We start from the raw sequence: 16,883 nt of genomic DNA, 5'->3' as shown, positions 1-16,883 counted from the left end.
CAGTTATATTCATCCATATATAATTTAATTGTCACATAATTGAGTGAGTGTGATAGTCCCCTTTATATTATACATGATGTATCAGTGTATATGTAGTTAATGTAATGATTTAACGAGGGTTGTAATATGACAAAAATTTATTCTCATTCAATCGTTTAATTTATTTTTTATGTGTGCGACTTGCCATTCATTTCATACTATTTTTCTCTGTTCTTGTTTTTTCTTTCTCTCTCACTGCCTATAATATATGTCTTGTGTAGTAATATTATAATTTGAAATCTAATCTTTATACTTATGATATGATGATGAACATTTAATGAACAGAGTCGTTTATGATGAGGAACAAGTTTGGTAATGCATATACTGTGATCGCAGCGTGGTTTATTGTGAGAATTAGATATTAAGAAAGAATTAAGGATTGGTTGTATGTTTTGATTTGTTTTTTCTAGCTCATTTCTCGTAAGTTACGGGTGTCAATTAATTATGAATGCTGGTAGGGTTTTTGATTAGCTCGTTTTAAGTGTTTTAAAGTATGAACAGCTACAATAAGTATAGCTTGTGGATTTTTAAAATTCTGTAGTTACTGAAAAAAATTGAAAATCAACAGTAGTTAGAGCTATTAATGTATATAATGGAAGTTATTGACAGCTGATGATTGTTACCTAAATAAAGTTGATCATAAATTAAATCGTTTGAGTTCAGTCTTCGTTGTTAGTACAGTAAACCTTAAAATCCCTAAACTGATTGTGGAGTTTCACCCTTCAGACGAGGTGCTTTGGATAGGCTTTTACCCCATGTATCCTTTAACATTCACATCTCGGCACATACCTCGATGTAACATAAGACATTACGAGAAAGTATCCAATTAATTTTTGATCAGCTTCGGAATCAGACTTCAGCTTCCCCAATCACCCAATTAAATATTAACCTATAAATTATTAAAATTACTGTCCATTCTCAATTATTGTTCTAGGCAACAATTTTTCATTAAAATTATACAGCCACGTGTATTTTAAAATTTAATTATTCTCAGTCATTCTCGTAATTAATTACTACAACTAGTCCAACTCACATGTTCATTAAGGTGAGAAACCAGATTCATCAAACAATCGAACAGAAATACATTTCTTTAATTAGTTATGCTCAATCAATCGAACATATTAATTAAATCATGCTCTGAAAAAATATCCAAAGTCATTACAAATCAATTCAAATGAAAAGCTCCCTATCTTTCTCTCTTTTCATTCATATACAACTTAATTAAATCACTATAATATTTCAATTAATTATTTCCTCTCATTTCCCTTCTTTTTCTCTCCACGCAAATCGCGTTAAAAAAATTAAATGTTAATTTATAATCTCCCGTGTTAATACCTGTTAGAAATATCAACAAAAATTAAGAGATTTCAAGCCAAAAAGCAGCAACAAAGAAGAAAAAAAAAGTTAAAAGAAGAGAAAGAAATAATAAAACAATTTTTTTTTGTGTATTTGTTAGACTCGAGCAGCCACATATTTGAATGTCCATAATTAATTGCTTATCGCTCATTCACGATCACATAACACGATGTTCTTGTTACTCTTTGTTGTGTGTTTTCGTTGGAAATTTTTATTTTTTTTTCAGGCATAATGTATTGTGTTACCAATCGATTTTCTGATTCTTTATTTAGCTTTTATTAATTAAGTGTCAATGCGAGACTTAATGTCTTTTTTTCCTTGAACGAGGTAGTTAGGAGAAGAGAGAAAGAGAAATAGAAATTCGATTTCGATTTAATACATTATTTAGCATCTTTTTAGGGACTTATGGAATGTGTATTGTTGATCAATTTGGGTTAAAGAGGTAAATTTTGTCGTTTTTCTTTTCCTTGCCCTGACATGCAGAGTGCATCCTTTTATGGTACAGTAATGCCAATATCTTTGTCTGTTAAGATTGCATATTTACTGGAATTACGCTCAGACTTGGAGCCTAAATTCTCCAAAAATCTTAATCAGCAATATGAAGCCTAATATTATATCGTCAAAAATAAAATATTGATTAATTACAGCTAAAAATGCGCACCAAATATCCAATCTAAAATCAAAGTAATGACTTCATTACCACATTTTTATATTATTATTATCTTCAGGGCCTAAACGTGTTATTGTTTGGGTTAAAGAAATGATCGAGTACCTTCCCTCGCACAGCATGACTGCTGATACTTTACATCGTCCTTATGTTACTGACGAATTGTATGTTTTATTATATTAGGGTTTTTAAGATATAATCGTCATTTAGAGATAAACGTCTATATTTCTTTTCAGAACTAACAAAAAAAGAAGAAAAATAATTTTTTCTCTCTAACAAAAGAAACAAAATCAAATACACAATAATTAAATGATCGTTTGTGCGATGAAATATATGATGTTTATTTCTACGTAACAGATTTCTGTTGTTTCTTGAAAAATAAATACAATGAACGAGAGAAAATATAAATTAGACAAAATTTCTTCTTGCAAGGAGTTCCCACTAATTCGTATGTTGTCGTTTATTGATTACTTCTTGAAGATGTGCGATAACGCTTCTAGAGTTTCTGCATTAGTAATTATAAGCTTAATAGCAGAATTATATAGTGTTCAATAATTGTGTAAGTTAGTAATTTGAATGATGAACGGAGTATAGAGGATATACTAACGGTCATTTTAAATTTGAACTGTATGCAAGAACAACCAGTTGCATTCCCCTTTTATGGTTGTTAGTCCCCTTCATGTAAATATTTAGTTTGTTTCTGATCAGTAGACGGTGATTCCACCGATGAAATTTTTCACAAAAAATGATTTTTCTCTTAATTCACTCACTTTTTCACTACTTTTAGTGTCTTTTATGATCTATTTTCCTATTTACTACCGTTATAAATTATATTATAACTTTAATATACATTAGTTAAGGAAATATTGCCGTTTTTATGCCCGTTACTTATACTTTTTTTTTGGAATTTGTTGTTTTTGACATCATTCAAAAGCAAAATTCAGACTATTTAAATACTTTTACAGCTTCTTTGGTGGTCTAAACGATGGTTCCTTTTCTAATGCATCTTAAATTGTGCTTATTTGTAATCAGCATCAAGCTATTAAGCTAAAATTATTAAAAATTCTCAATGTTGAAAAAAAGTATAAGTAACGAAATTCCTAATCCGTGTGAAAACAAATTTTTAAAATCAAAATTTTAATTTAATTTACAGCAATTCTTATGATTAGAATGCTGTTTATGATATTAAGCAAGTAAATAAAGATGTTTATCAGGTATTCTTGAAGTGTCAACTTAATTAAATGTCATTTTGGCAATGATGAAATTTTAAAGAACACGGATTATACAAGTAAAAATTTTCAAAATTCAACCAATCGGTGGAATTACCGTAGAGACAGATAAATTTCGTATTTACGAAATTTCCGCGAAAATTCCGCATTTTTTGGCTATAGATGCGAAATTTACAAAATTTTAAAATAAATGCGAAAATACGAAATTATTTGAAATTTTAGCGGAAATTTTTAATTAATATTAAATTTCAAAGTTAATTAATTGAATATGTAACTTCAGGGCCCAATTTTCGTGATTTCTGTTACGAAAATTTAATTCTATTTCATGGAAATTTTTCAAAAAAAAAATTTCCTGCATGAATTTCAGTAACAGTTTTTTGAGATTCAAAATATCTAAAATTTTTATGCGCGAAAATTAAAAAAGTTGAAGTTTTACTTAAATGTATAAAAAGATTACATTGAAATTACAACAATTTTATGCTATAATGATTTGTAATTTCTTTAAATATATTTTTTCTGATAAAATATTTAATAAAATTCATGTTTTTAATTGATGCGAAATTTCAGCGAAATTTTTAATTTTCAAAAAAAAATAAATGCGAAATTTACAAAAAATAGATGCGAAATTTATCTGTCTCTACTGATCACTGAAGAATAAATATCGTTGTTATTGAAATATATAAGTAAGGAGTCTTTAATTAAACTTATTAATAAATAAACATTGTCGATTTACAACCAACTTCAACAGCCACGTGAACCAATCTGTAGGCTTCAGATTAAATAAACATTCCAATAATCAACAATGCATCAGTTGTCAATACTTTAGAATAAATAGTGTCCAACAAATGCAGGTGATGAAATCAAATTAAATTGTATTCATTTAGTTTTGACTTAAAATGAACAACCAAAATAACCACAAAACTCAAAAAATTTTAAAAAATAAATCCTTTTTAAGTTAACCACCCCGAAAACTGATAATTTTCCAGGTGAAGTAACATCACTAGAAAACAATTACAGACATAAAAGGATTTTAATACAAAGTCAGTGAACAATCCTTGCCAAAATAAAAAAGGAAAAAAATCTTCCCCCACAAGAAAGTCAAAGAGCAGTCAAAAAGGAATCTGAACATGATGATGCTAATTCCCACTGTATGGATAGAGAAATAACCTACCTGAATGTTTGCTCTTTTCGAAAATAACTAAATTCTGTGGAACGAACTTTTCTATTGAAATGTTATTGTTGCTGTGTATGCATTGGTGCATAGAAAATCATAAATCAATACAGTAATTTAGCGCCGATGGATCTAATCGATTGTCTTCTTATTGTGTTGTCATAAAAAATTATTTTATTGTTAGCTATAGAATTCGTCACAAAAGGTCCTAAAATATACAATAAGAAGCTTCGAGTGGGATCTAAACAAACACGAAAAATGGAACTTGAAAAAGGATAAATTAATTAATTTTTTAAAAACTTTATTTCGTGGTAAAATAAAATTTTTGTATTTTTTTTAACAACATGCTACATGCAGCATGCCTTTTTGACAATTTTATTACAACGAGCCCATCTTTAGAATATGAGACACGTTCTCTAGAAATGCGATAACCATCAATACGATCATCATTATTGATTACACAATAAAAATGATCAACAATCTAAATCGAAGGCGAGTGTGAGCATTTTATGAAATGATTTTAATTAGATACCTTATTATGTCTGTTACTCATTCAATAATTGAATTCAATTAAATGGTTAAATTGTAATAATAAAAATCTATTCCAGGTGTTTCAACAAAAGACTCGAAAATAATATAATAAAAAGATCTTTTACTTCATAATTTAGAAAATGTTCATGTACATTGAGGGATTTTTAATGTGGTGTGAATAGGAACTATAACAAGCCACTCAACAACAACAATGAGGAAAAAATGGTTTTAAAGTTGTGAATAATGAGTTTGAGTGGTATGAGCGCATTGTTGGTTGTACTTCTGTGGCTAAATATATTTAGGGTATTGATAGTTTACGAGTGAGGATTCACTAGATCTCTTATTCAAACTAAGACCTTACAGGTTATAAGGGGATCCGTTACCACTTCTTTGATGACATTACTGTCTGTATTCTTCAAAGGGAGACTGTGAGCTGCGTTTACACTTCCAAAAAGATGCTCCATTTGATCATGCGGGTGGGTGTTGTAATAATTAGGTACCGAAGTATAAAACCATACCGCCAGCGGCAGCAACTAAACTATTCATATTTGTTATAGTTACAAAGTCAACAAATTCCATAAAACTTCCAAACTGAAGCAAAAAAACCCAAATTGCATGTCCATCAATACAAACTCTTCAAATAAATAGCTCAAAAGAGATGAAAAATATTTGAAATAGAATTGAACTACTTGAATGAAGACATAATGTTAACAATCTACTTCAAATAGAGATATAATGAACTTAAATAAATATTCCCGTAAATTGTGCATTTGGCTTTTAAAAGTTGTATTCAAACACATGTGGTAAATACATCAGTTAGAATTAATAATAAGTAAAAATCTCACTTAGTCATAATATACAACAAGCACAAATGATCTTCCGTTTTATATGAAGCAAAATGAAAATTAAATAGATTGCTATTTGGGCATTAACTATATCGCATGTATATACTAAAAGAGACTATAATAATAATTCAATACAATAGAAATGCTCATGATGGATCACTTAATTTTTCATCGGGTATTAAGAGTTGGGTACATTCAATATGAATACAGCTCACTGAATGCTGCTTAGACATGATTATAGCGAAAAATGAAGGCTGTTGAATCCTAAAAATCATACATACGTGAGAAAATATTTATGAGTTTGGAATGTATTTGAATTAAATCTGCAGAAGCGCTTTTTGATGAACTGGAAGTGCTTGTTAAGCTTCTTAATTCAAAGTTGCACGCTCAACTTCCTGGATGCTTCTATTCACATGTAAAAGACAGACAAACTTACGATTCTGGCGCCAATAATAACGACATTCCAATTTATTGAAATACAAGCTAAGATGAATATTTTCAGACACACTGAGCGTTAACTAGTACAAATGGCATAAAAATACCTTTTCTTTCTTACTTCAATAGACAACCATCATTTAATGAGAGAAAATTATTTCTCTATTTTTCTTCATATCCACATAAATTTAATTTGAGGTGAGTCGAGTGTGAAAGGAATTTATGGAATGCAAGGTAAAAAGTCTAGGACGATTTATGCTAAGTCATTAAAATTTACTTTTTTAATAGTTATATGAATCCGTAAAAATCATGTCAAAACATAGTTCACTTGAGATTTATAAACAAATTAGTGATGGAAGACAAAAATGGACACAAAAATTTTTATCAGTAATTTGCGCAACAAACTTTATGGCTCAAAAAAAGTACCGTTAAAATTTTTCGCTCTTCATTAAAAAAAATTAATTTCTTTTTTTTTCTGCACAGCACAGATGAACACAAAAAAGTGAGTCAAGTAATTTCTCAATACAAATGCCATCAGAAATGAGCGAGCGAGTAAGTAAAGTCAATTTTGCTGTTTGTATAATATCATTGCCTATACATATAATATGAAGCCTGACGCTTAAAAAAGGGAAGGAATGGAGCGAAAAGGCAGCAAGCAAAAAAAAAAAAATTATTGTATAAAGAAAGAATCACGAAGTGCCAAGCGAAAACCAAAGAGAGAGAAATTATACGAAAATTGCAAAATAATTGATAATGATCTGTTGTCGTTATTTATTTAAAAAGCGCAAATAACGATAATGCGAGTAGAAATGAATGAGTTGAAATGCGACATATAAGAGAATAATATAATACAAGCAACACAACAAGAGAAGAGGAGAAAAAAATATAAAGATTAACAAATTCTGATATTACTAATAATAATACTGCATGTACACACAACAATTGTATCAGAGAGAAATAAATAAATAAATAAATAAATTCCAACATCAATTGGAAACTCCGCCTTGGTTTGTTCACTTGGAAGTTGATATTTCTTCTGCACTCTTATGTCTCTTCAATCTGCATTTTTTTCGCAGGCTTTTCTTTCAGACTGCATGTCTTTTTTATCGTCGTTTTGTTTTTGGTGACTAGGATTGTTGACATTCTTTATTGTTGGAACTAATGTGGCCAGGTTTGCAGACAAAATAAGTATTCCTGCATATGGTCCAATTGAAAACGGCAGACATGTGCATTTAAAATGCAGGCCTTTGTCTGAACCCTACCAAAGATAAGTTAATTAAAGAACATTTGGCACTGAGGCTCAGAATCCAACACTCAATGATAATCTAGTAGTTCTTATTACATTTCAAATCACATCATCTATGGCATCGCTGTCTATGGTTGACAATGGGATGCTTTGTGAAAATTATGTTCTAACAAAGTAACTTAAATGCGAATAAATTTTCAAATATGCGCTACAAAACCCTCATCGAATATTTTATCGATGATTCCACTATAATCTTATTCCTTCTCACTCTTTATACATAGTGGATTTGCTATTTATTGTAGAGCACAATATAATATTTTTATTATTATCATCATGGCAAAATGTGTACCAACTCGTTCCAGCTATCTCTTTCGTTCATTCCTTATTCACTCGCTCATTCACCGACCGACTCCACTTAGTCTTTCAAGTTCAATGCATAGTTTATTGAATTCATTCATTAATTTTTCAATATTTTTCGTCCTCATCGTTTTTGCTTTAGCTGGTTGTGTATGTATACATATTGCAAACAAAAACATAATCATCGTTTACAAATCTGCGGTATTTTTCAAATGGAATAAAAATCTGAATCGGAATGGAAGGAATTATTGAATACAAAATATATGTATTATAAAAAAAAGTGTTGAATTTTCGCTCTGTACCCGATATGCACTCAATTTATATTGTTTTATAAATGGGATTTACTTTTTGGTATGAAGGTACAGGGAATATTGTATTTATGCACACACATTGCACGCTTGCTGATTAAATTTGAAGTGGCGCATAATGCAAGTCATGGCAATTTTATGTGGATGTTTATATGCATATATAAAGATTTTCTTCATGAAATAAAATTGTATGAAAAGGAATTGAAACAATGGTAATAGCAAATTTGTTCAATTACAAATTGAAAATCGGATTTGAGTGAAAATGGTTGGTTGCTGTATACTCACACATTTAATATTAAGCCCCCATGAGCAAGCAAGCAAGAAAGTGTGCAAATGAAGAGAATGCTGAAAATATTATGCTGATTGGAGATAAATGCGCATTTTTCGGATTTTTTTAAAACGTTTGTCGACAATATTTAAAAAAATTTAAATTAAGAATGTCCAAAAAAAATTGTTCTTGAAATTGGATACTGATCCAATAAAAAAAAACTAATTTCTAAAGTACCATATTGCTGTCTACTCCAATAAGAATTTATAGATTAATATTCATTCAATATACTTGGACCATTAGACCATCATCATCTTCACGTCCAATCTATCAAGCAGTCACGCAAAATAAGCACCCAACTAAATTATATTTTATAATGTATTTGAAAACAAAAAAGAGAAAACTTTTCATATTCGTGTTAATTGTAATTGATTCGATTACTGTTTAATAAACAAAAGAAAATTATGAAAATTGAAGTATCGAATCACGATTTGGAAATTTTCCAGCTTATTATGTTCGATTGTGTACATGCGAATTTATATAATTTTCATATTCCATTTTTTTAATTTTCTTTTTTAGCTCGTTTATGTAGGTGAAAGAAAAAAACTGAATATGTCTACAGATTTGGGCATTACTGCATATTTAATGAGATAAAGCTGATTATATCACTTTCTACATTGATTTTAACGCCTTTCGAGTGAAAATATTGATTAGCCATGTGATTAATATATGAATTTTCGATTTTAAATTTTTTGTGCTTAAATTATTTTAAATTAATTGCTCTTACACCTATATTATGATCCTAAATTGGTAATCTCTTGTATATTAATTGAATGATTATGCACAATAAATAAATCTTGTGTCTTATGACTTGAAATTCGTAGCTTAATCAAGATTTTAATGATTATATTTTGAAATTTTGTAAATCCTTCATTTAATTATGCACTTTTTTAAGAAGTTGATTCAGGGCCAAATTACGGTGGTGGTAAGGTACGGTTTAGGTTAATCACTGCTACGGGACAATGGTACACCTGGCAAAGAATTATCCTGTCCCCTACCAGTGGAAAACCACTATACCATAACGTTGGTATTTTACTGGTATATCTGGTCTGCCATTGTACCGTATCAGTGTTGCTCTTATGCATTGCCGTTCCACCTTCTGAGTAGTCGCCTCAAGATGTTCATCGTGACTGGTCATCACTTTAAAAAAAAGCAACATAAATTTGCGTTAATGATCTAAATTTTTATATTCATTCTCGGTATTCAAAATCAACTTGTTCATCCACCACCCCGAAAAAGAATTCTCACAGAATTATTAAATGAAAAATGTTTACGGTCGGCAGAAAGCAAAAATTATAATCGAATTTACGTCAAACGTGTTTTGATGAACTCAACTCAGCTTATGAAAGCGATTATTAATGTCAATAAAAAGATAATGGAAGCAAATTCAAAATTGCGTGATTTTGCTTGATTTATTTTTTATTTTTTTCATCCATTCCAAAAATTTATTGAAGCGAAAAGAAAGGAAAAAAAAAAAATATTTTCCCATCGTCTCCTTCTGTGAGGTCCTTTCAAATATCCTTATTGCTCAACTTTTTTTTATACATTTTCTTTTAAAAATCTTAAAAACATTTTTATGGATGACTGCCACAAGAAACATCCCTATTTAACTTATTAACTTTTATTCTATTTATTTTGTACAACATGTACAGAATGTAAGGCACTCAATATCTTATCTCCTTAAAAGTAAATTTGTATCTCTTTTTGAACCCCATATAGATTCGATATGTGCTCATACATATGGAAGAAATTATAAATTGCCTTAACTTTTTTTTGCCATGTCATCATGTTTGTTGGAAGGAAAAGTGGATTATAACGATGATGTTGGGCAATTAACATGCCTAATTGATATGAAGATCTGTGAAATATGTTGCTACTTAAGTTCTTGAATGAATGATGATGATTGTCTGGGTGGTATATGAGTGAAGATTTATGTCATTTAAGGGTATATCAAGAGCTTCATTTCGTCGTTTTGTGTATGCAGATGATGACTGCGATGTTTTTATGTGAAAGAAATTTTTGTATTTTATGTCTTTCGAAGGAGTTTTCAGGGGATGACTTTTCGAAATGTTTATGTCCATTATTTAATTTTTGGAAAGCAATAGAAGTAACTTTATTAGGTATCTTTGTAAAACTCTGATCTTCTGTTCACACACTTGAGAATTATAACAAATTGTGACTTAGGTAAAGAAGCCTTTTTAATGTCTAAAACCTAAAAACTCTACATTCCGATATGTTGCATTTTCTTACTTTTTTAAAAAGAGATACTTTATCTCAGTAAAAATATGAAATATGACTGACAGAAATCATCAACAGATCATGTTTGTTTTAAATTGGAATTTGGGTTAATATTACGATCCTACCGTGCGCTGTTTTGTCTAGACAGTACAAATTTCAGGTGAATATTTCAAATTTATGAATGCAATTCAATGCTTTTAACAGTGGAATAATTGGTAGATGCGCTCATTAAGAATTTGGTCAAAAATGCTGAAATACGTAAGGATTTTGTTCAAACTAGCAACATGTGCAAGACTTGAAGTTTCAGATTAATTTGTTACGACATTACACTTAGATAAATCAAATCAGTTCTTTTTGAAAACTGTAAGCTTCTTGTTTATCATTTTGAAAGAAGTTCCATCCATCGCTGTTTAAACTGTATGTAACTACAAATATTTTTTCCCATTTTAAAGTTGCTAGTCCCCTTTATATAAATATTTAGGTAGTCTGTTTCTGATCACTGAAGAATAAACATCGTTGTCATTAAATTTTATTCGTACTATTGCTCTATTATTAAGGAATGAAAATATGCAAAAGAAATGGCTGACTAGAAATTAACCCCAATAATCGTAAAGAAGTTGCCTAAAAGCTTAAACTAACAGTTCACTGATTCCGGGTGTAGAGCTCATAAACTTAAATTTTATCTTAAAAATATTCCATTCAAAATCGATCGAAACCAATGAACTTTAATGCTGTTATGATCACCTTACATTTAATCATAAATTTTTATGAATCACATTATAAAGAATTCAAAGAATGTTTTGCATCCATCTAACTACTTAATTTCATTCAAAATAACATTGAAACATGCACCATCACCAATAAAATAAATCGAAACGAAGGAAAATTTTCATAATCATCATTATCATCATTACACAATTCTACCAAAGCTATTCTCATATATATTCCAGAGGGAATATTGAAAAAAAGCTTTTATTTATTTTTATTTAAATTTAAATTTGATTCTTGTAGCATTTAAGATAAAGAAAAAAAACTATCATCATAATAATAATGACAATATGAAGAGGAGAGAAAAATACGAAGAACGTGCGATGTGCGATCATTATTGGAATTTTTTGTTCATGTGTCTTTTTTCATCTCCCAAATTAATATAAAATAAAAATACAGAAGATAAATAAATGTTGAGGTAAAGTGAAGGCAAAGAGTTAAAGCTTATCATATGTAAACATTTGATATCTTATTTTTCAAGCTTATACAAATGAAAATAATCATTAAAATAAAATCGATGACCGACGATAAATCTTAACATCAGCTTTTTCAGCTCTTTTTTTTTGGTGCAGGTAAAATGTTTAACAACATTATTTCGGTTATTAATCGTCGTCAATAAAAAACACCATTAAGAGAAAATATTTTTTCAACAAATTAACTTACAGAGCAAAACACACTAATCTCCATGAACAACAGAGAGTAAAAAATTGAATGTATGGAAGGTGAATGAAAAGTTTTGTTTCGTAAGGATATGAGACGCATTTTTGAGGCTTTTTTTTCAACAAATAAAAAATGGGATATAGATCGAGACTTGGAGTTTGTTGGAGTGAGATTGTGAGAATGTTACCCGATGAGTCGAGTAAACCACGATAGTTCAGTGGAGTATCCGAGAAGAAATCGTAAGTCCTATTCAGGATCCGTTATTCGATCAACAGAGAATATAATTCTTATCTTATGACGAACTAAAGCAATCTGGAAGGCCCACGACGTTGAAATGGCATCAGGATTTCATTGGATCTGGACTGATGCTAGAAGTCATACTGGCCTGGGGCTGGAGTTGAGTCCATTTCTTCATCATGATACTTTCCGAGCTATAATTGGACTTATTAGATAGTCACATGAATTTCGTCATAAATAACACAGTCAGTCATCAAAATCGACACCCTTAGAACTCATCTTATAACCACAAAAATCATGCTAAAAATAAGCAGAATAAAGTGATCGAGAGAGAAAATAAGAAACTGAGGAGTGAAGAAAAAAAATTATTTCCTTCTTTATTAGCAGCGATGTCTTCGTAATATAAATCGATCAATAATCAAAATTCTTTAATAAATACTAGAGAGATTTTTTTGAGGAAGACGGGAAGAAGGAAAAGAGCAGAGCAATGCTATTTAATAATATCAGAAGAGACGGGGTTTGAAAATTAATATGAGGATTTCATCCGGATATGTTTTTATTTGAATACTAATGAGGTACACACTGCCGTGGGTAGTTGATGGATTTTATTTTGATTACAATTGATTGGAGAGAAGGATCTAAATTTGGAAGGAAATACGTGAGGCAATTAGATGTCAAAAATGTCGTTTTGCTCATAAACATCAATTTACAGTTCAAGTTACTGAAGACTGATCAAAACAATTATATTCATAGACCAATATGTGTACCAGAGCGACACAAATGATGCTCTTCTTCATCTCAGTTTGTGTATTCGCGAATCACAAATTGTGGCTAGGGACATTGCTCTGGCATACTCTTGGCCATGCAAGTAATATTGATTTGCAAAACATCTTCTCTCAGTTGCATTTTGCTAACGCAGAAGCATTGTGAACAGACTAGGACCTAGGTCATGGACTAGATCCTAAATTAATTAAACAGCTTTTCTCATCCGGATTATCATGTTCTCATAGTCATAGACAAATTTATACAACCTCATGAGAACTAATCTTTTATTTATAGACTTAAGTCAAAACAAAAATTATATTAACATACACACGCGGAAGAAAATTGGTAGTCTCCCAAAAAAAATATATTGATGATGAATCATCCTCTTTGATATAGTTACAAATTATTAAGGAATTTAGATTATTTCATAGTGGGAAAGTACCGCAACAATTGGATGAATTGTGGAAATATTTGAAATATTTTCGGACAATTTCTCCAAATATTTAATTTTCATAAATACACCAAAAAAATAAACATCCGAAATTACCGAATGATCGCATTAAGATGATGATCATAAATGGATGAAATTTATGAAGAGAAAATTCCACACGAAATGGAGCGCAGATTATTTATTATCCAATTTATTGTAGAAAATTGTTTCAGGATTCTTTTTAGCTCCAATTATTATGATTATATTTAGAATGTTAGGAATTGTGCAGAATACAGGAAAGAAGGAACGATGATGACGAGGAGAAAAAAAAATTTTCTCAAGCACCTCTCGTGCTTATTTTGCTTTCTCACTCATGTCGTTGTGTAAAAAACAGAACAAGATCATAAAAATGTTTATAATGAATGGAATATTAAATGATATATCCAAAATGGATCATTAGGAGTTAGAAAATTATTCAATAAAAAAGAAAGGAGGGGAATCAATTTAATTAATTTATAGCGTTTTGTGTACGAATGTTTGTGACGATGATCAACAACAGACATGAGAAGAAGTTATAAAAATCAATGAATTAATTAGGTATCATAAAATTATATATATTTAACAACAGAGACGATGGAAAGAGAATCTCTTTATATCTTCATGTTCATCGCCAAACATCGTCGTTTAAAATAGTTAGTTTGGGAATATTGGTATTTTATTTAAAACAGGTTTCAATTTACACACAATTCTTTCTTGCTGACTTTTGTTCATATCGATTTCATTCTCATTTTTATGAAAATATATGGTTCGTCACCTTCTTTATTGATGAAGCCTGAAGTCTCATAAAACACTTTTAAAATTCAATTTAAAGAAACATTTTAAATATACATATAAAGTTATCTGGTGGAAGTTGAACAAAATGAAATGAGCATCATAAAACAGTGTGATATCAAATTTTTTTTTTCTCGTCTCCTTCTGTCTTCTTTATTTTCCTCCTTACTTCTCTATTTCGAAGAAAGAAGTTTTTTTTTTATATTTTTACAACTTAATTAAACCAAAATAAAGTGGCTGGGAACTTTCAATTAATTATTAAAAAGACGTTTTAAAGATCGTTTAAATTCCATGTTAATTAGTTGAATAAATTCGTAAAAAAAATATTTATTGCAATACAGTATCTCAACACTTTAGATATCATTCTTCATATAATGTCTCATGTTTACGTCTTTTCTGTCTTACTCTATATCTCTTCATTACCACAAATTCCACGATTAATTGGGACTTAAGGTAGATTGAGAGAGAATAAAATAAAATTCATTAATTACATTGAATTCATTCAATTTAAACGCATTTTTTGCGAAACTTATGTTTTTATAGACTGTTTTGCTCAACTGATATATTTGTTAATTGATTATAAATGAGTTGTGTACTTATGGCTTAAGTAAGACTGAATAAGAGTTTTCTATACACGTGATTTAAATAGTTTTGTGATTATCATGCTTAGTTCATTATTCAATGTAACGACTTTAGTTTCATAAGACCCTCGATCTTTTTCATGGCAACCAGGTGGTGATCACATGGCACCAAGTGGCATTTTTTATAGTAGTTGAAAATGGCCACTTGAAAGCCATATGAAAGCCACTTGGCTGCCTTGAATAATGTTTACCGATCTCAGGACGGGAACTTAGATAATTTGATCTGTTTAATAATCTTTCGAAAGACAGCCTGTGTTGTGAAAGATGCTCAAGTGCCACACAATTGCCTCCCTAAGATATGCAAGTTGTCCAATGACATTTACTAAACATTGCAATTAGACGTGTAAACTAGTTTTTGTTGGTTAAGCGATTAATAGTCATTTAGACTACAATCTCGGAATCATGCTTTAGCCGTTTTATAGCCGATAGAATTAAAGATATTTCAAGCAATCGATTAAATCAAAACATTGACAATAAACATCAATTCCCTAAAATATATCTTCCAGATCTCCTAATAAATTAAGTTGAAATTAAGTTTATTACAAGTTCTTCAATCTATTAATCAGTATTCGATTTCCATTTATTAATCAGTGTTATGTCCAAGTCGAATAAATAATTAAAAATTAATTAATTAATAATGTAAAATGAAACTGTTTTGTAAATGATTACTGTAATCTCCTTATTATTTTTCCTTATTTCATGCTCAACAGTTGTGAAATTGATAAATTTATGTACTAATTAAGAAAAATAATTTGCAAGGAAGAGTTCATTCGCATGGAAGTATTTTAACGGTTTTGAAAAAATTGAATTTTTAGTACAAAATTTGCGGTTGTTATTTCCAGAGAGAGACTTTATTTTTTTCAAAACCTCACGTCATATTCGTGTGAAGAGTATTGTTCGCTAAATTTTGATTTAAGTTTGAAATCTATCAAAAATCCAGCAAAAATGATTGGAAGATCACTCAATTTGTCAAGAACAACTTTCACAAACTTTGTTCGTCATCATTCACATGGTGGAATTCCCGGAGAGGTAAATTTTGGCATCAAAAATGCTATTTTTAAGTTGCATAATAGTTTATCAGGTTATTGATTTTTTCGGAAACTTATGAATTTTATCCTTTGCAGAACTTGCCATTCGGAATCCACAACAGATTCAAGCTTACCGCCTACTTCATGCTCTTCTTCGGATCAGGATTTGGAGCTCCCTTCTTGGTTCTCCGTCATCAACTTTTGAAGAAGTAAATTCTGTAAGTAATAAAACAGTTGGGTGTCTACGATTGAAAAAATATCTCCAGATTATTAATTTACGTTTTTCTTATTTTAGATAGTTATTCGATAATTCCTTTAGTCATTCTGGACATAAATGGAGCATTAAGATAATGTTTATTTTAACAGAAGTTGTAATTAATTTGTAACTGGAGAGGAATGTTGAAAAAAAGCTCCCAAAATTCAAAAGTGAAAATAAATAATTATACAAATTAATGTAACTGATCAATTGGCTTTATCTTTTAGTGCTTTCAGTGGTTTTTAGAGTCAGCTGAATCTTTTTCTATCCCTATTGGATCTTTCAAATCGGCAAAATTTCCGATATATGAAATTTTTCTCCGTTATTAACATAATTTCTCATGACATAACTTGTCATATCTATCATTTTGACTGTGAGTAAAGTGTTATTGAGTGTCCAAAAATTCAAATGGATTTGATTTAAATTTTTTAATCGCAGTAGATTAGAAAGTTTATTTTGTCAGTAAAATTAACAAGTAAATTTTGTGCGTATTATACACGAAAATTCAAGTGGAAAT

Source organism: Chironomus tepperi, unplaced genomic scaffold, assembly GCF_022539635.2.
Source record: "Chironomus tepperi strain 1889 unplaced genomic scaffold, CSIRO-AGI_Ctep_v1 contig_128, whole genome shotgun sequence".
Taxonomy (NCBI): domain Eukaryota; kingdom Metazoa; phylum Arthropoda; class Insecta; order Diptera; family Chironomidae; genus Chironomus; species Chironomus tepperi.
Note: the sequence above shows the minus strand (reverse complement) of the source record.